General features: G+C 39.9%; 1 long non-coding RNA gene across 2 annotated transcripts in view; it reads left to right on the top strand.

Annotated features, from left to right (window-relative positions):
• Nucleotides 1-20550, top strand: part of LOC136292960 (uncharacterized) — a 57330-nt gene that overhangs the window by 26247 nt on the left and 10533 nt on the right. The window contains exon 4 of one of the 2 annotated variants that reach the window (XR_010722023.1): nucleotides 988-1191. The exons of the other annotated variant lie outside the window; for it this stretch is intronic. This is a non-coding gene — a long non-coding RNA (uncharacterized lncRNA). Of the gene's footprint in view, nucleotides 1-987; nucleotides 1192-20550 lie in introns of those variants that run through there. 2 annotated transcript variants of the gene reach the window in all.

Genomic DNA, 20550 nt, shown 5'->3' with positions numbered 1-20550 from the left:
GATAATAGACACCATGTTTTTCCTTTGCTCTTAGAAATAAGAGCTCTTCTGTCTTATATTCCACTGGGTAACGTGTGCACTGTTGAATACTGAATTTTTAATGTTGATCACTAACTTACAAAAACAATCTCTGCTTTACTGACCTTAATACTTGAGAAGTATTAGGTACACAACCACACTTTCTGTACTTATATGGTATTCTAAGTCAGGGCTTCATTTCCAAGAAACAACTTTTTAATGCGACAGTATTAATTGATGGGTTTTCCCCCTTTATTTTTATAGAAAATCTGTGTGGATTTCAGTCACCTAAATAGCTGTATAGCAGCACAAACACACTTGAAATAGCCTTAAATGGGTTCATTTGAATGGTGTAAATAGTTTTGCTTGTGATTTATCTTTCCTAAAAGCTATAAAACGCATGTAATTGACCTGCTGAGGGATGCTGTGCCATTCAATAGGGCACATACAGAGCACTAGGAAAGGGACCACTTGCCCTTCTGGCTTAGTTCCTGGTCAGTTTGTGCATTCTCTCCACTGAAACTTCCTCTGAAAGCTCTGGTACAGTGCAGCATTCAAAGCATGTGCAATGCCTTTCACATCTTACAGAAATGTGTATCACTCAACAAACATTTGAAAGCATTTTATGTACATAAAGTCTTATTTTTTAGATGTGTTTAGTGTCTTGAGTCTTCTAAAGTGTTGGTATCAACTAATGCTGCAGCAGAGATAGTAATTAGATTTTGCTGTCATCTGAACAGCAATTGATAGTTATTTTGGACTCTCTGATGTGCTTGCAGTCAGGTGCCATTTGCTGAGGGATGAAATTTGGTTGTGAGTCGCTAGAAATTTCTTAGATTTATAATTGAAAATAAATCTGTGTGACTAACACTAGGCAAAGGCAGTCTTTTTGATGTAGGCTGATTGGCCTTTCTTGTCATGGTTCTTCATGCTTGTGTTCATCCTTTGTCCTGCCTTCCTTTCCTCCAGAGCCTTGATTTCCTGTTGGGGGCCAGGTGAAGGTACCTTGGTTTATGCCTGGATAGCCACCAGTGGCCATCCGGTGCTGCTTAGCTGAAGCTTTTGGCCCAGAAGTGAGATTAACCCTTCCTCATGGCCGCTGCTCTTTGGCTTCTCCATGTAACAACGAGCTCCTGAAGTAAAGAAAATGAGAGCAAGTCAGCGTCTTTGTGATTCACTCTCTTAACCAGTTTCTTGGAAAAAATAATTTTCAAATATCTGTGTTCATAGTATCCTTTTGTATTGTTTTGAGAAGACTCTACTCAGCAAAGTCAAAAGGCACAATAGCTCTGAATGGCATCTTTAAATCTTTGTTGATATTAGGAACCTGACAAATACAATATAATTTTTCACCCTTGTGCAATCTTGAACTGGCAGTTGCCAGTTAGAATCACTCACCAGGCTGGAGTCAATTTAGGAGCACTTGCTAATGTTTGTTTTGTAATGTTTCTAATCTTAGAAGTTGGGGAAGAAATTGTGTGTCTTGCCTCTATGACATAGGTGTAACCATTCCTCTTTCATTTCATGATGGGCTTTTCCACACAGGATTTTCCTCTTCTCCCTCAGCTATATTTAATTAATAAATAGTAATAGGCATTTTATTCAAATAAGAAATGTCTGTTAAAGGAACTGGAGTTTCTTTAATATCAGTCAGTGAATGCCACTCATATAAAGTTGATCGGGAATTGCGTGTGTGTGGAATCCAACCCTAAAGTAATAAGGACAAAGCCTCTAAATTTTGTGTCTAGATATACATCTGACACTTGCAATTACTGTGAGAAAATGAACACCTATTTAATGAGGTTCTTCTGCTGAATTTCTTAAGTGACACTGTAAACTCATTGACTGTGCTGGTGGTTATAATAACCTGTGTCATACTACAGTATTTTTACTGTGTTTTCTGGACTTCCCTTTTCTTCTAATATCTCAAAATATTTAAGAAAGCAGCTGTGAATTTCCTTTTTGTTGATCTTGTGCGCTTTTTCTGGGAGTAGATGTCATTAGGCTAATGAAAATTATTCCTCTCAAATGAGAAGTGTGCTTGAGCATACAGGCAGATGAGGACAGTAGTCATTACCCAGGGAAGGAAAAGCACAAGGAAAGACTTAGATACTCTGACCTATGTTATAGCTGCAGGCTGAGCAACTGGCCTCTGATGGTCCCTTGTAGTTCCAAAACTCTGTGAAAGCACAGGCGGGAGGAGTGGGGAAACAGGAGGCCAGGAGATGAACTAAAGGGAAAAGTAGGACTGTAGAGTACATGGAAAAACTTGCTCTGTTTCCCGTTGGCAAACTCCTGATTGCTTTTTCTTTTTTTTAATGGTTCTGTGGTTCAGTTGTTACATTAAAGGCAGGTACACTGGGAAAAGTCATTGCCTTTTAAAGTAAGTAACAAAAGGAATAGTTGCCAAATTTTGCATTTAAAGGAAAAACATTTAAGCGTTAAATAGTGATTGCTGAGGAAAAGCTTCAAACTAAGATTTCCCTGGGTATTTCTATTTTCTTATTCACAAAATAAGTAAAAAGCCCCATGCATCTTAAGTAATGTATCCCAAAAGCTGTCAAGCCATCTATATAAAACTAATTTAAGTCTAAAGGGACTTGTTTAACAAAACCAAACCAAAACAAAAAAACCTCTGGCAGACTCCAAATAGAATACTACCAAATGTTGAACTCAAGTGATCAGCTTATTTACCTGGAGAAGAAGGAGTTGGGATGCAGACATAGAATTTGTTTAGGTTAGAAAATTTAGGTTGGCTCTTTGAGATCATCGAGTGTAATCATTAACCCAGCACTGGCAAGTTCACCACTAAACCATGTCCCTAAGGTGCCACATGTACCTTTTGAAATACCTCCAGGGATGGTCACTCCAACCACTTCCCTGGGCAGCCTCGCTTCAATGCTTGACAACCCTTTCTGTGAAGAAATTTTTTGTATTATCCAGTCTAAACTTCCCCTGTTGCAACTCAAGACCATTTCCTTTTGTTCTATTGCTTGTGACCCAGAGGACTGGCAGACATATCTCCAATATTCTGGACTGGTGATATTAAACTTTTGTTGTGAAAGGAGGACATGATCAGATTGGCTATTAAAACTTGTTTGGTTTTGGTTTTCTTTGGGTTTTTTAGGAAGCAAAGGTATTTTCTTATCCTTCTTTTTTTTGTACTGCATCAGCGTTGGTTGCAATGAAAGACACGACTATTGCTTTGTTAATATGCGTGTGGATAAATGGACAAGTGTGCAGTGTAGCTGCTGAAGGACCTGCTTATCTCAGGTGTTTTCTTTCTCAGTTTTGCCTAAGCTGAGAAACATGTCTTCATAACATTTTTTGTCTTTGTAGCCTTGGCAGCCCAGGTTCCAAATCTGATTTTTTTTTTTTTCTGGCAGTGTGTGATGTTGGAAACTAACTGTGGGAGGGCCACATGCAATCCTCAGTTTTGTGATGTGCCCTGTGGCTGTCTGTCTTTTTTAAGAAGAGATATGACCTCCAGAGACTACAGGTCCCAGCAAGCAGTGCTTCATTCTGATCTGATAAGCAAGTGCTCAGATCTGATGTGTGCTGCATGTCAGGGCGTGCTGGCTGCATGAGCCACACCTCGGCATTTGAGATAAGGGTGGCTGCAGACTGCTCCAGCCAACACAAAGTAGCTGGAGCTTTGGCCAGAAGCTGATTTATTTTTTTTTTTTTAACTTTCCTCTGTCCTTCAGTTTTAGGAACTTGTTTTATCTTACACAGCAATGCAACAGGATTCTGGTATATGGCATGATTGCCCATCATAGTGAATATGGTTTTGGTTTCTAGGTTCTCCCAGGTGCTTCTTTTTCCTCCTCTGTGATGGCTGCTCTCAAATGCTGTTCAGGAGTGGGCAAAACTTTTGGAAGTGGCTGATTGCTTCAAGTAAGGGTGTTGTTGCAAGAGACTCAAGCCTGTTTTTACTTACTAAAGAGACCTGTCTCATTCAGGCAACCTTTGGATAAACAGTCTGAAATTTGGGGTGGTTTATCTGATGCAATTTTTTAAAAGTTTGTCCCATATGGGAAGAGACTACCTCACTTTGACCTGGACGCCTGAGGAAGGAGCTTTGACACACCTTTGGGTGCAATTTAGACACCTGTTCAGAAATGCCTTAGATGAAGAGTTCAAAAGCTGACTCTGCTTGGATGCAGTTCAGAATTGGAGCAATCCCTCTTTCCCAGTCTGAGGCTAGATGCTTCCCAAGATGTTTGGATGTAGCTCACTTCTCTGTAGCAATTCCTTTCTGAGTTCTGTTCTTCACCTGGGTCTGCATCTGAAAGAGTGAAGGCCTGATGAGAAGTACTTTTAGAGTTTCACTGTATCTCAGATGTTTCTTGGGAAGTGTGAAAAACCCTGTGTGACTCTTCTGAGATTTGTAGGTGACTTCAGTTTCTGGTATCTGTTGTAAAATACAAAGCCAAGGTGTCAGTGCCCTGCGCTATTTGTCATCTTTATTTTTTGCTCTGTAGTCTTGTTCAAAGAAAGTTCAGCTGAGTGAAGAGTTTTTCATATTCTTTTAAACTCCATATAAATATCACTTACCACCACAAGAGACGCAGTATCAGGTTGATCAAGAGACCTGTTTGTCCCAGAATTGCATCCCAGTCCATGGTCAGTAATGGACTCATAGGGGAGGAGCAAAAATGGCATTCTGTATGAGAGAAGAGCCTCATGTTGCAGTACTTTCTTGCTTAGGAGCTTGAACTTCCCAAGTTAGCATTTGCTTCTAGATCACAGTAACACAGATGTTCCTGCCAACATATTCTGTCATCCTGCATCCTGTCTTTGCACTTTTGCCCATTAAACATAAAAACAATAGCATTACTACTTGGATTTAGTTCTTTGTGTAGATGGCAGTATGGGTAGCTGAAAAGTTGCACAAAGACAAATCAGATGCTGTTAACTCATTCCTGCTTGATGATTTGTATATTTTGGAACTTGGAGATAATTCTCAAGGCTGCAGTTTGGTCATGTATTAGGTCTATTTATAATTTTTACTGAAACCTGAGATCAGACTTTTAGTTCAACTTGATAAATAATGGAACCTTTGGCTAGTAGTGTGAGGATAAATGCATACATAAAGAAGAGCAGTTAATGAATAAGTAGCTGGTGAACAGAGATGACAGTGGATAAAGATACCTGTCAAATTCTTAGCACCATAAAACTAAAGTATGTTTGGCCTGATCCAACATCTGAAGAATTTAATTTTCATTGATTTCAAAGGAGTGCCTTCTTAGCCTGTATGATATGAATTCTTATCTCTGTATCCTTTTTCTTTTCCCCCTACTTTTTTCCTCCCCATTTTTCCTTTATAAGCACATTAGATTACTTGATCTGGCTCCCTTCTGCAGCACGTTTTTTTGTAGAAAAAGCTTCCCGGAGGACACTGGCACCGTGGTATACTGGGAGCAGCCTGTTGGGTAAAGGTAAGATGATAAAGATTGATCCAGTGCTTTTAAGGGAATGGCCAGCTGTTGAAACCTGTGTTTTTACAGAGGAATACTGTAGTAAGGAAAGTCAAAAAGTCTCTGATACTGCCTTGGAGAAGTCTCGCCACTTCTCTGCTGTTACTATAGGGCATATATATAGCGCATATATATATATATATATATGCCTTCTTTTCCTTCCACAAAAGGGTGTACTATTTGATTGATTTTTAACCACAGCAAGTTTTAATTAATTTATACCTGTAAGTAAATATATCAAACTGCTGCACTGAGAAATCTATAATGGGATTTGTATCCGAGCCCCATTTTATTCTGACTTTCTGGCAGACATGAGTCTGTTCCCCTAAGGCACTTCAACTATGCTGTCTTTTCTACTCCTGGATATTCTCTTGCTCTGTCTGACTCCACCTCAAATATATCTGTATCATAGGACCTGGTTTTCCTACAGTTGTCCCCTGGTGCAATTACAGCATGATTAAAATATGCAGTGTGGCTGAGACCTTGATCATGTTCTAACAAGAATATATCCTTAGACATACAGCCCAGTTACAGCATGGTAACGATGTCACAGAACAACCCTGCTCATCTTGCAGCACAGGGTGGGGCTTTATGCCCTTTTCCTTTGCATATTTGTAGTCACACCACTTGCTATCGTTGCATTTCAAATGTCATTATCCTAGGTGCCTAGATCAGCCCCAGGAATGAACTTACAAATGCCCCTACACAGCTTTTCCAGCACTTTGCTGCTGTCTGCAATTCTAAAGAAATAATAGTGCACTTTGAAGTTTCCTCTTATTTTCAAATCATTAAGTACTCACAGAGTTAAAATTTTGAGTTTTTAACTTTCCTTAAAAAAGTGCACATAGGTATTATATATTTTAATTGTGGGACCCTGAGCTTGAGACCAGTTTCTAACTAGTTGTTTTCAAAATTAACTTTTTCCTTAAAAATAGGCAGTCCATTTGCTGAACGCTCATAACTTTGTAATATATCCACTTCTGCCCCTTCCTGGGAAGTGTCTGATACTGTCCACTGTCAGAGACAGGATCCTGGACCAGATGGATCACTGGTTTGTCTCAGTTGTACACCTTTTATGTGTCATGCTTAAGTTATGACCCCTGAGACCGTTTCACAAGCTATTCTGACTACAGAAGCATTAAACCCCCACCCCCCCCAAAATCCTCTGACCTTTCTATGTTCTACTATTACCACATCTTGTTCCCAGTCTGTGGCAGATGGGATGGGAGGAAAAAAAGCTATTTGCATTAAGTCCTTTTACTTTAACATCTTGGCTCTTTGCATATCCTTGTTTAGCTCTGAAAGAATGGGAGATGGCCCAAAGATGAATGGCAGATAAAAACAGGTCAGTGCCTCCTACTGGGAGACTTATCATGGAAAAAAGTCTCTGCACTCCAGATGCCCCTGTGGGGGAGGCATGTTTCCTCATAATGCTTTTAAATGGGTTGCATTGCAACTGTGCTTCCTTCCTACAGAGCTTTGCCACACACAGCCACAAACATTGGGTCATGTATACTTGAGAGAGTCTCTGTGCCCTGTAGTCACAGCTAGCAGTGACAGTCAAATCAATGCTTCCTTGAATTCTCCATGTTTGTAAGCCTTGTCATTCTTCAGGAATCTATGGAGTTCAGAACAATGCCTGTTATGTGGCATGCAAAAAATATACATATTTCTTAAAATTGTGGGACTTCTTTCTTTAAGGAAAATAGCTTCCATAGGAAGTGGAATGGGATTTCTCACTGTGAAGATGAGGGGTGTTGATGGCAATGTTCTTAACATCAATTCTTAACAAACAGTGGGTTTGTTTAGAGTTTCAAGTGCCTTGGATTTTCTATAAAGTTCTGCTCATTCCTGTGCCTGTGCTCTGCCATAGCAGCCTTTGCGACCTGGAGACCTTTCAGCTGTGTGCTCTAGGACACAAGAAAAGGAATCTTTCATGGAAGCACTGATCAGAACAGTGTGCCATTCCATCCCTTCTGGGGCTGATTTCCATGTTTTCTTTGAATTTCTGTTATTTGATTTGAAGACAGTCTTCATTTTTGACAAACCTGAACTGTTCTGCAGAAAGCAGACACTCTCAAGAAGTTGTGCTTGGTCCAAAATCGAGTTGCTTTAAAGTGATCTCTTATAGAAGGAATTTCTTTTTTTCTTTTTTTTTTTTTCTTTTTTTTTTTTTTTAATGTCTGAATTCTATTCACATGTTTGTGTCTTGGCTGGGATATTTTTTAGCTGGTTTAGTGAGCCGAATCAGCTCTTCCACAAATGAAATGAATATCATAGCAAACACAAAGGGAGTAAGAGTGTATGGCTGGAGAAGGAAAGAGAGAAAATAAGTTGTGAGTTTTTCTATTCTTTGTTTCTAGCTGCAGTGCTTAAATAGGCGACCTTTTATTTTCCTTTTTTCCTGACAGTTTTTCTTTCTATTTTATATACAATTTAGCAAAGGATTTGTGCTTAGTCTCAAGAGAGCTTTGACAGGACTTTCACTGACTGCAGTGTAATAGATGGGGTGTCTGTGGGGACTCAGAGCTTTTGGTCAGGAACTGGCTGAGAGGCGCGAAAGCAGCCAACACTGTGGGACTATTAAGCAAGAGAAGTTTGGGTGCAGGTAGTGCCCTTTGCAGCCTCCAGTTTCCATCCTCTTGATAATGCCCAAACAGACAGTTGGACTCTATTCCTGCCCGATGTTTTTTGGCTTCCACAGTTTTGTATAAGCTTTTCCCTGTCCTCAGGTGTTGAGGAAGATGAATCAGGGAAACCTTATAAATATGATTTCTTAGCAAAAGATTCTGAAAATATGAAACCTATAATCGAAATAGAAATGGAAGCTTACTTTGAGTTGTAGGATACCGAGTCTTAGTTACTATATAACCGGAAAACAATAGCCTAGCCAGTTGAAGGAGAATCCCTGTTGATTGAACAACACCTTTCTGCGGGCTAAGGCGTCCAAAGATCAATGTAGCAAAACAGAAAAGTCTAAAGAGTAGTTTTTAGAGTTTAAAATATAACACAGTATGGTAATGTAGTAGTTCTTATAGGCTATATGTAGATTCTATAAGATTTTGTGTCTTGTATTGGTTGGTCACTGTAAATTAGAATATTCATCACAAGAAAAGATATAATGTATTGTAACAAGGACCTCTCTCTCTTCGCCCCTCTGCCCCCTACTCTCGCTCTTACCTCTTCCCCCTGCTCTCTGACCCCTGCCACCTTGCCCCCTCGCTCCCTTCTCTCTTAACTCTTACCCTCTTGTTCTCTCTCCCTGTCTCTTTGAGGCTTCCCTTCAGCCGAGGCTGGTGGCTGAAGGCAAGGCCCTCTTTACCCACGACCCTTGCAATAAAACCACGTATTCTAGAATATCGCAGGTCAGCAAAGTTCCTTCTCCCTGCCGTCCACGGATGCTCCTACACTCAGGATCCCTTAGAAAGAAATAACACTGTCCTACAAGAAAGCAGTTTGCGAGGTCTGAGGCAGAAGTGCAGCATCTATGGAAGATCAGAGCAAGTCTAGTTTTTCAGGCTGAAATGTTATGGATTTACATGCCAGACCAACAGTGAGAACTATGCTACTGTGTGAGATCATAGGTTGTGGGTTTGGCTGCAAGAACCTCTATCCCTCCTGATACATCCAGTGTCAACTGAATGATGCTGGTTTATGAAATCAGGAAGAAATTTATACGGCTGGGCTTTAGCAGCCTACACTCAAGGACAACGATTGAGATTTGATTCTTGTGCAGGGCATGGCAAGCTCCTTGTTTACCTCTTAATGTGCACATGTTGTTATAACCTAATTAAGAATTCATAGTGTAGGCCAGGAAGTGACTATTTGCTTCAGCAATTCTGTTTTTCTTTAAGGTGTTGACCAGTACTGTGATATTTAAAACTATGTATCCTGAAGAAGGCATAGAAACATAATTTGAATGCAAACTGTATTAAGTGCTCACATCCTGTATTCTAGCAGGAATTTCACCAAACAGGCAAAGTATTCATTGAACTAGGAGCAAAGCAATGTCAAGTTGAGAAGGAAATTACTATGGAAATGAGTTTTAAAAGCCTGAGGCAGATGTAGGGAGAGGCACATTTGTACAGGAATTTTCCTCATGCTCTCTAGCTTATACGGCCTTTCCATTACTTCAACTGCAGCATGTAAGAAATCTTTGGCTTGGAAGACAGTCACTGAATTTCAGCATTATTGTGCTATTGCTGTGGGCTGGCTTCCCTGTTATCAGACATTAAAGTCAGCCTCACCTAGGACTGGGGCATCTGTCTGTATGGGAACAGCCTTGCTTGGGCACACCAGAGGTGTTTTCAGCCCAGCACCTTGTCTCTCTGTGGTCAGTAATGGATGTTTAGGAGAAAAAGAGAAATATATTGACTGATTTCCTCCTGTACTGTTCCAGTGCTTGGCAAGGAGCAGATGACTGGGTCGGTAGGTTAATAGTCCTTACTTTTTTTCTCCCCCATAGATTTTTCTTTTTTTTTTTTTTTTTTAATTGTGCATTTCGAGGATCCATATCTTGTGGCAAAGCATTCTAGCCTGCAGGTAACCAGCAGAGTGTTAAGAAACCTCTCCCATCTCCCTACTGATTGAATATAAACCCCCACCATTTCCATGTTTTAGAGAAATGCCAAATAAACTACCTATTTATTTCCTTCATGCTTTTTATGATTTGATCTTAAATTATAGGTAATGTCTTAGACCATTTTTTCTACTTAAAGATTTTTGAGTGATATGCAAGTGGATTTGTCGGCTTAGTGCATTGCAGAAATATGGCAGTACAAGAAAAAAGTGATATTTTTCAGAAAGCGCAGACAGGGCTCTAGTGTCTTTTCATAAATTCTGGAATATTCCTGAGGAAGCAGTGGATTCCTGATACACTCTGGAATGGATTGATTGCAGGTAAAGAGGTATATGGCTTAGGGCAGGAAAGTGGAATATGTTAATCATGTTGGCAATAATTGATGAGAAATGATTGTGTGGGAGAGAAAACCAGGTTGTTGATGTATAAGTGTATGTATTTACAGATTGTTTGGGAATAAATGGAACTTTAAAGGACTCAGTTCATTCCAGTGCCTCAGACATTGAAAGGAAATAAACTATGATCCCCTCACTTACTTTCATTTTGTTGTTACCGAAAAAAAAAAAATAAAAAAGACACTGAAAATCAGGATTTTGTTAAACAGCATGAGAAAGTAAAAAATATTTCAGTGAGGTTCTCTTTAAGAGACCTGTTTTCATTCAAAACTTTTTGTTAAAACTATTCTGGTCACTCCCAGTAATGGCAGAAATGTGAGTATCTGTTGCAGAATTGCTCATGCTCAGCTGTGTTATTGGGTAGAAATTATATTAATCTGTACAGGTTGACAAGTTTAACAAAAACTGGTTTAGACACTGAACTGGAGAAGGTAGCCCCCAATTGGAACCTCACCTAACACTATCTTTAAATAAAATATTGTTTGAATAGTCTGGAAGTTTATCACTTTGTTATTTACCTTTGTGGCTATTGCTTTCCAAGACAAAATTTATATGGCAAATCTTGGGAACACGTGTTTATTCAGAATACAGACTGTTCTGTCTTAATATGGAAGTGAGAGCCTATGGATTGGAAAGTCACAAATTTGTGTCCCTTTCCTGTGTCACGTGTATTAAATTATTCATTTACCAGGTTTGATTATGCAGTATTATTTTGTATATAAATGTTAAGAATAATCTGAGGTCTGGTTACACTCATGTCTGCTGGTATCTGTTCATTTATTTGAATGGAAGTTGGTTTGGACTCCAAAACCTGTGAATCCTTCTATCTGAGAAGCAGGATTTCCCCTCTATTTTCCTTTTACTCAGGCAGGAAGGAGTGCATGCATGGATATTCATTTTCCTCTTCTAATTCCCTCTATGTACTTCTCTCTATTTTTCAACACCACTCTCTCCCCCAACAATAACTTCAGAAACATTGGCATGATTCTTAAGCACAAAAATATTGACTTAAGGAAGGTCAGTGTCATTACCTTTTAATTTAACTTTAAATGCCACTGACCTGTACAGTAAAGCCTGCCTGCCTGTTATGTCAGGATCCCAGGTTCAAGGGAGTCTGAAGAGGTAGGTGTCTCTTGGAGAAATAACCTGGGCAAATGTGTTGGTCTGTCTGGCTGTCAGGTTTGTGAAATGGAAGTGGGTGCCATGGTGTTCCTTGGCAATCCTTTGTCAGCAATAATTAATGTGGGAGGACTTTACCTTGTTGCTGCTGCTGAGTTAACAGGCTCTAATCAATAACTCAGAAGGTGCTTAATGAAGATGCCTCCAGGTAAGCAGCCCAGGCAGTAAGAGTTTGTGAACCATGAGGCCAGTTACTTTTTTAGTCTGTTCTGATTTTAACCAGCTCTTTGGTTTTGGCCCACATCCCAGGCTCTGCCTCTGTGCAGTGTGTAGCCAATGATCTGAACAACTCATAGTGCTGTGCAATGTAAGAACTGATAATGAGGTAATGAGATCTTGGTGGCTTATCTCAAGTATTCTGTATACTTGTTCCCTGCATAGGGTGAATCTATGTCCTGTCACTCCTGTGCCTCATGAAGAACTAATCTAGAAAGACCTGTTAATCTTCATGGTCTGGAAAGGTCTGGTTTCCCTACATCCCAGTGAACAGGTGTATGAAGAATGGAAAGGATATGGGTGGAATATCAAATGCTTTCCTAGAAGATAAATAAATGAACTGAAGGAATAAGATCTCTAAACAGTACTCATTTCCATGAACTGCAAATTCTATAAAACTCCAATGCTGTCTGCCAGTTAGTCATCTAGTTTGTGTGCATCTGTGGAATGTAGTTATTGGCAGCCCTCAAAACAAGCCACCCTGTACTTGCCCAAGTGTTTCACAATATAGGAGGCATGTTGAAGCCTGTCCATGTTCCTTTGCACTATGGCTAATTACCGCATTTAATTATTCTTTGCCTACATCTCTGTATATATCTCTCCTCACCATTTGATCATTTTTTCTAGTGAGTGCCTTTGTAAACAACAGGCTGATGCCATGCAGTGGAAAACTTGCACTGACATCAGTGGTGTTCATTGTTTTTGAGCCTGCCCAGCCCTGAAAGCCCTCTTAAAACATGCAGGACTTGACTTTAAGGTACTGGGTGCTCTCTGTCAGGCCTTTCCCATCAAATATGCTTGCATGTGAGAATATTGGGAAGCTTTAAATGCACATTAAAAAAGATAAAACTTCTCAAAAAGGGACAAAGCTATTTCCTCTGCAAGCTCCTGTCTTGAACAGGTCTGCATCCAGCTACAGCTACTGAGGCATTGCAGGAGGAGCCTACAGTGAACCAGATTGTAAAGAGGCTGTGGGAAAGTGGCTGGATGGGGTAAGGCAGGCGCCAGGTACTCCATAGGCAGTGGGTCTGTGCCAGCCAGCAAGGCCAGCCCTTCTGAGTTATTGTTTTATTGAAAATCCGATTGTCCTTTTCAAATGTCAGGTAAGAAGGTTCCCGTTTCAGTTCTCAGGTTGTCTCAAAGAGTCTTGCAGCAGTTTTGAGAATAAAGGGCTAAATTTAACTGATTGATTTAAAATAAAAAGTAGATAAAAAGGAGGAGCTTTTACACAAATTTTGTGTGTCTTTGAACATAGTGTTCCAAATAGTCTGGCCTTGTGGGGGTTTTTTTGGGTTTTGTTTTTTTTTGTGAACCTGATGTTATTCAAACCTGGAACTTTTATTTTGCAGTTTGTACAATTTTTTACACGCTTTTTTGCTCGGAAGGGCTTTTTGTTCTTTTTTACCAGCTCACAATCAGCAAATGTCACCTCCACCCTATCTTCCTGTAGTAAACAGATTTGACCATAAGGACAAGATGGGTCCTAACAGATGGAGCCTATTGGTGCTCCACAAAGATGTGTTGGGATGGTCACTAGACACTGGAGGACAAGAGCAGCTGCCTTCCTTGGAGACCCCAAGCCTGCAGCCTTTGAGGTATTCCTCTTGCTGCCAAATGAGAACCCTAAAATAGATCTTCTTCCTTGCTCAAAAACCAGAATTGTACTCCTATTTCTTCCTTTCTGTAATTTAAGGTTTCTGTGTACAAAAGACTAGACTTCACATCCTAACTAGAAGGTGAGATTTTAATAAAATTAGTCTTTTTTCATGACAAGAAAGCTTGCAGCTTCTTCCCTGGAAAAGCCGGTTGTTGTGGCTGGGGACAGCAGGATGGGTTAATCGTGGCCCCATTTCCTGAGGTCTCCTGCAGTCATGATTTGTGAATGCCTGAGAATACCCCTGCTGAATTCTAATTGTTTGTGGCAGTCGGCACATGATTTCAAGTGTTTGGTCACAGCAGTGTTCGTTTTCTGCTCTTTTAATCTTTGATGGATGTTGCGCCTGGCTTCACTGATGTGGTTCACAACACAGTAGGCAGTGATTTCCTATAAGATGTTTTGTCTCAACTACAGAGGTGTGGAGTCCCTATATGATGGCCAATATTTATTAATGACATCCCAAGGTTGCTAAAGAGAAAGCTCTGCCGTAGACCATTAGAACCTAATCTATTCCAAAATGCCAGATGCAGTTAAGCAAGAGCTAACTCAATTGCACTGAGACTTTCCTTGTTAGTTCAAACTCTGATTAGAAGACTGATTAAAGACCTTCTCTTTGTAAAGGTTCACTCTTTATCTCTGCAGATATCATTACAATATGAGACAAGGTAAAGCTAGCTAAAGGCTCACACAAATGCTAGAGCTGAAAAATATTTGTGTATGTGTGCAGTTATTCAGGCCCATATAAATGCATATGCATGTTTTTTTAAAATGCACTTAATTAGTAACATGAAAAATGTTAATTTATAAATGTGGATAGCATTGAATTTTGCTGCACCTTTCAGCCTACTCATCTGGTGTTGAAAGTATAAAAAGTCAAGTTTTCATATCATATGTAAAGCAGTAGGATTAAGATTTTAACAGCAATTTGGGGGTTGCTGGGATACGAAGTATTTTGTTCAGAATACTTGATATCTGAGATCATTATGACCAGCCAAACTGCTTCCTGTGATTTAAACATTGCCCTTGCTGTTAAATCTAAACTACAGGATGGCAATACTGCTGAAATATCCTAGGCTCTTCCTAATGTTTTACCTACAGGTAGTATTAAGATTTGGCAATACCTTTAAATTTCTCACAGTGTTCATGTTTGTATATAAGCTCCTAGAAGGAAGGATTGTTGATTCAGTGTGCATTTGTGTGGTGCTTACCACAATATGGATGATGTATATTTCTGTAACCTAGATAATAAGCTGGTATTATCAAGAAATAAAAACATCCAGAAGGCAAATGACAAAGCTTTCAAATAATTTTCCAAGATAAATTCCTAAAAAAATGGGGATTTCAACCCTTATTCTTCAGAATTTTGTAGTTTGTTGCCTTGTGCATGAATCATTTTATAAATCCCTTGTAGGGTAATGAAAAATAAACCAAAAATTAAAGAATTTTAAGAAATTGTATGGAAGTCAGTGTTCTCGTATAAGGGATTTGATTGTTGTTTCCATCCTGGTCAGATTAATAATAATGCAACCATGCTGCTGCCAGTTGATGACTTGAGCGTGCATGTTAGTATGTGAAAGAGAACACAATAGGAAGTGGCCATATTGGTCCAGTCACCACTGAACAGATAGTTGGTTTATTATTGACAATCTTTAGCAGGGAGGCAACGCTCTGAAGTATTAATATCCTCCTGCTTCTGAAGTTAGCTTGTGGACCTTGGGGGAATGTTGATCCTTTACATGCCAAAGTCAATCTTAATATCGTTCAATAATGATAATACTGTATAGGGTGTACCTTGTTTTATAGCTGATGGGCTAGAATCTTGATTTTGCTTTTTCATGAGTGCCCCTTGCAGAAGTAACTGAAGTTGCTCTTTGGGCTTACGGATTTGATGAATTCTGGAAAACTTTTTGGGCTGATACTTTTTGAGGTAGGGTTACAAGGACTGACAAAGATGGCAGCAGAGCTTTTTCTACTGAGGTATTACAGTAACAGCATATCACAGGATTAAGTCAAAGCCAGATCTTTCTACTACGGAGTTGCCTGCTGACTTACTTCTAATTGGCTTTGCCAGATTTATCACAGATTTGCTGCTTGTTCCCAGCTTGCTTGCACAAATGATGCAGTGTGCCAAAGACTCTTTTCTCTACATTTCTGCAGTGATGGCAGCAATTTAGATAAACCAAAGTTTTCTGAATCCCAGTCCAGTATTTTTTATGCCCTGCTCTGTGTGACTTTCAACAAATCAAGTAACTTCAGCAAATGTATAAAAGAGGAAAAAAATTTCTCAGTTCTCCACCCATTCAGTCCTATACACATATACCACACATGCATAAGGAGGCAGGCACACAGTTTGCAAATGCTATGTGTCATTTTCCTCCTCCAGAATTCTGAGATTGTGGTTAGTCTTCTTGAATGAAACAGAATAAATAATAGCATAGATAGATAGCTGACCAAGGAAGGAAAGCCTTAAGGGCTGTGACTACAGACTTGAGGGGAAATAGTTGTGTTGTAATTTCTTTCCCAATTAAGAGCTGAAGTCCTCCTTCCAGAGCTGTTTTTCAGGAAACATCTACTCTGAGCAGCCAGAGTTTTTTTCAGAACATCTACAGCTGTTAGTGTCTAGCTGGTCTTGAGAATGTTTCTGAACATCAGGTCAGAATGCCTGACCTGGTGGTAGATATGTCAACTGGATCCTGCAGAACTTTTGCTAGTAGTAGTCTCTGCAAAGCAGTATCTTTGCTTTTTCCTCCATGCCCTTCCAGACCCTCAGGGTGTACTTTCAAAATGTCAACTTATGCCTCATTTAAATCTTAAGATCAACCTACTGCAGTATTATCTCCAAAAACTGCAGAGAGGCTCTAACAAATGAGAAAATGTTGACCTTTTCAAATCGCTGTGAAACATCCTTAGCTCTACTCTGTTGTTTTACCTTAATGCAGGAATTAGAAATCATAGGTGAAGTTAAATTTGCCTCTTTACCTGATCTCTATGGTTGGTTGATTTCTAAGGGATAATGGATAATACTTTCACAGTTTGGAAATACCTGAGTGAAGTGCTATAATGTCAAGATAGGATCTCCCTAGTCTCCTCCCCAAAGAATAAAGGATTTAGTCAGGACATTAAGCATTGCCAAAATCCTCAGCTGCCCCAGCTCACTAGAGTTAGACTGCTAGGCAGCAGCAAAGTAAGTTATGCTGGGAATGGTTAAACCACTTAATTCCAGGATTAAGGAGCTACAAAGGTAGCATTAAGTCATATTTGTGCATGATCCTTCCTGTAACATGAGAAACTGGACACAGCTCACCATCAGGCCTGCTGTGGTACTTGTAGGCTATATAATCTCTTATCTACCCATGTCAGTGCCCTCATGCTGCTGGATACCCAGTTCATGAAGTAGAATGTAGTAGAAGAGAAAATATTTTGTCTTTGTTATCTCCTGTAGACTTTTGGTACAGACTGATGTAAAATCTTTGACTTTTAATGTGGAGACAGAGTCATAGGAAAACAAAATTAATAACTACTAGGAAATGACCGGAAGGAAAACTAACCTGTGGTTGGCTTTTAAACTGTTTGGTCAGCTCTGACTTGTCTCTCAATGTAAAACATGTAGTATTTAAGCATTTGTAGGAGTATGAAAATATATGATGGTGGACGTAGGTCCTTGTTACTTATGTGCATCTTAATTTATTAAAATCCTGTGTCATCAGGAACGTCACACAGCAATGACTTGCTTAGTTTCAAAATTTACTGTCATAGACATCTGTGAATGTATCAGTGGGTGTATACATATAGCACAGATCAAGATGTAGGATGTTGGAAAAAAAATCTTGCCTCAAGTTTGGGATGAACTCATTATATCCCTACTGGTGGAGCCAAGAATGAGTTAAGCAAAATCTTCCCAGACAAATGTCAGTAGCAGTTCTACAATATCTCATACCATCAGAGATTAATGGATAATTCTCCTGCCCTTAAAAAGCCTCATTGTGCTTTTTACCTTTTTTTTTTTTTTTTTTAAAGCAGGGTTGCTGCATTGCAGAAAAAAAATCTTGTCACTGGCAAGGGTGTAGCTTATTAGTATAATAGCAATGAGTTATGCAGAATACAAAATGCTATTATGTAATCACTTTGGTTATTATACTATGACTTGAGAAATATGGGAACCAGTGCAATGATGAATATCATGTAGGATGGCTGACACTTTCCAGTCCAAGGAAAAAAACACCCAAACCCCTTGCTAGTTAGCACGAGAACTTCTTCCACTTGAACAGAAGTAGAGAAGCTTTTGTCCTTGTCAGGGTTTGTAGACATGAAGTCCACACATGGACTGGCTCCGTTGATGCTGATGGCAGAATTCCAGTACACTTTATAAAGAACCAGAATCTGGCTCTATTTGGACTTCAAAGAAAGCAACTCTCTGTATGTCAAGGTGTTGGAGAAATAAGTCAGCTTTTGTGAAGGCACACAGACCAGGTTGGCACCGTTTAAAGCTTCAGCACAGGTACGGGTTTAATCATGACAAATTGACTGTCGCAGGTATCTTTCAAAGGAAAGAGGGGAAGATTATACTAAAGAACATGTTTGAATATCAGGTTAATTTTATTAAGAGCTTGCTAGCAGGCACCATCAGTGAGCAGCAGTAGTCATTTTGAGGTTTCATGGAGTCACCGGGTAGTTAAAATCTAGAGGAACAGGAGCCAGAAGCTTTATCTGTGGCTTCTGATCTGCTTTACTCTGTACGCCAAGGTGGTTCTTGTCGAGTCTTGGAGGGTGTGTAGCTCCAGCTGTAGTTTTCTTCTATGCCGGTAGGCCTGCAGGCCCATTCACTTACCTCCCTTTTTCCATGAAGGCTCAGAGTACAGAATAAGTGCACCCATTTTCTTACTGTCCTTTTCTGGAAGGGACAGACCCAAGCAGTCCTTTATGATGTGCTTTGCATTTGAAGTCTTGCTAAAATGGGAGTAACTTCCATGAGATCTCCAGTTAAAATAATCCTGAAACAGAGAAGGGGTAAAGTAACATAGACATTGGAGAGGAAAAAGCAAAACAAAACTTTAAATGAGTTTGGAGTTTGTCGGTTTGTGGCTTATTAACTACATGAGAAATTATTCTTTCTTTACATGCTTTCTCCATTGTGTCATCAGCAAATCTATCAAATGGAACTCCTGTGCCTAAGAAATGCTGTGCAACACAACTAGGACCTGAGATGAGGTCTGAGCTGGTCTACAGCAGACCAGCTACAACAGGAAGTACTGAAAAGTGAGAGTTCAGGCTGTGTGAATTAGTCATCAAGATCTTGCCCACTTTTAATCTGGCATCAGGATACATTAATTCAATGGGGACTTTCATTGGCGTCTTCTCAACTGCAAGAGGGTTTTATTGCTTAGGTCCAGACAAGTCTTGCCCTCGGTGAAGATGTGATAAACATTTGCCCAGGGCAGCAGATGCATTGGGAAGTGTCTGTGAGCAGTGACTGTAAGCATGCAGCATACTTAGCCTCAAACCAGACATAGGTAAAGCTAGGTTACTGCTGCTGCCACCAGCATGGAGTCTCATTTGAAAGTGGCAATTCTGGCTCTTTTCCTTTTATCCTAATGACAACAGGAGCAGCAAGACTATATCTGCAGAGCTTTCTCTTCCTTCTCTTCCCATCTCTTCCCAATGCATCTCCGCTTCCTGCAGCCACAGCAGCTCTTCAACACTGGGAGCAATCTGTTTTGCCGGCAGTGCTGAGGAGCAGTTGGAACAATTCTGTGCCCAGTGTTCTGGATTTACAGGTCTACAAAGAATGAGTAATTTGAAGTGTTTCAGGGATCCTTTATAGTTCTTACCTGTGGCCCAGTGTGTTAGATTGGCTACGGACTACACAAATTGAAAAAAAAGTGTTTTTAAAATACCACTAACTGGATCTGAGAAGTGCCTTAACTATGGGACGAACTGCAAGAGCAGGACATAAGACACTTGGAAGTGTTCTACATACATGTTGCTAATAAATTTGACAAAGCATGCTTTGTCTGTTAATAAGCATGAATGCTGGAGCCATCTTCACACCTGTATTCAATATGGTTTGTATCACACTGGTTCCTCAACACTTTAGGTCAAAATCTGGGGTACTGGTGTTGGTTTGTTGCATCTCATCCATGACCACTATTACTGTGAAACATGTTCTTTTTGCATGATTGACAACTTAATGAATTTGATATTTAGTAGTATAGGGATTAAAAACAGTTGTAGGTCGCTATTTTTCTCAGTTTAAAATGTTCTCCCCTTTGCCTTTTCTCTTTGTATGATTGCTCTCTCTTTAGAAAACTGGATGTACCGTGAATTGAAACATGACTCCAACCTCAAGTGGGATTGGTAGTTGCTATACTAGAGAGCTACTGTGTTATTGTAGCTATCATTTGAATCAGTTCATGGTTCTTTTATGGTGTATCCTGTGAATACATAAATCCGGCCTATCCTGGCTCAAGGAATTTTTCTCTTCTTTACATAAGCTTTTCGCCATCAGCAGCAGAGAGATTGATTACATGATGAAGAGGGAGTTGCTGTAAAATGGTCTTTATATGGGGACTATAAAAAACCAGGGGGTTCCCTCAGAAACTCTAGCATGCTTTGTTGTAGGAAAGGCAGCAACAGACAACATCTCCAACAGATTGTGCTGTCTGAGCTGTGAGAATCCATCCCAGCCTGAGATGCATCCCAATGCACTCAGAGGTTGGAGGGATGGCTGCCCTAGGGAAGGTATAGATAAAATAGAGGCTTTGAGACTGTTGTGCATTGGTGCTGCCTTGAATGATGTGGGCCCAAGAAGGACTCTAGAAGATCAGTTGTCCCAGCCCATAGAGAAAACCGTGATAACAAGCATACAACATTTCTCCAGGGAAACTCTCTAGTACCTTTCATGCGATGAAGGCAGGGGATTCCAAATTATTCTTGTAATTGGAGTGCTCACATACTTTATTTGATTTAGAGTGTCATATTCTGGCTCCCAATGACCAAAAGTTACATTTTAGAAGAGCTGTTCTGATA

This window comes from Chamaea fasciata, unplaced genomic scaffold (genome assembly GCF_029207755.1).
Source record: "Chamaea fasciata isolate MVZ Bird 193981 ecotype frontalis unplaced genomic scaffold, bChaFas1.0.hap1 SCAF_8, whole genome shotgun sequence".
In the NCBI taxonomy this organism is placed as follows: Eukaryota; Metazoa; Chordata; class Aves; order Passeriformes; family Sylviidae; genus Chamaea; species Chamaea fasciata.
The sequence above is the reverse complement of the archived record's forward strand: the minus strand, read 5'-3'. Positions and strand labels throughout refer to the sequence as shown.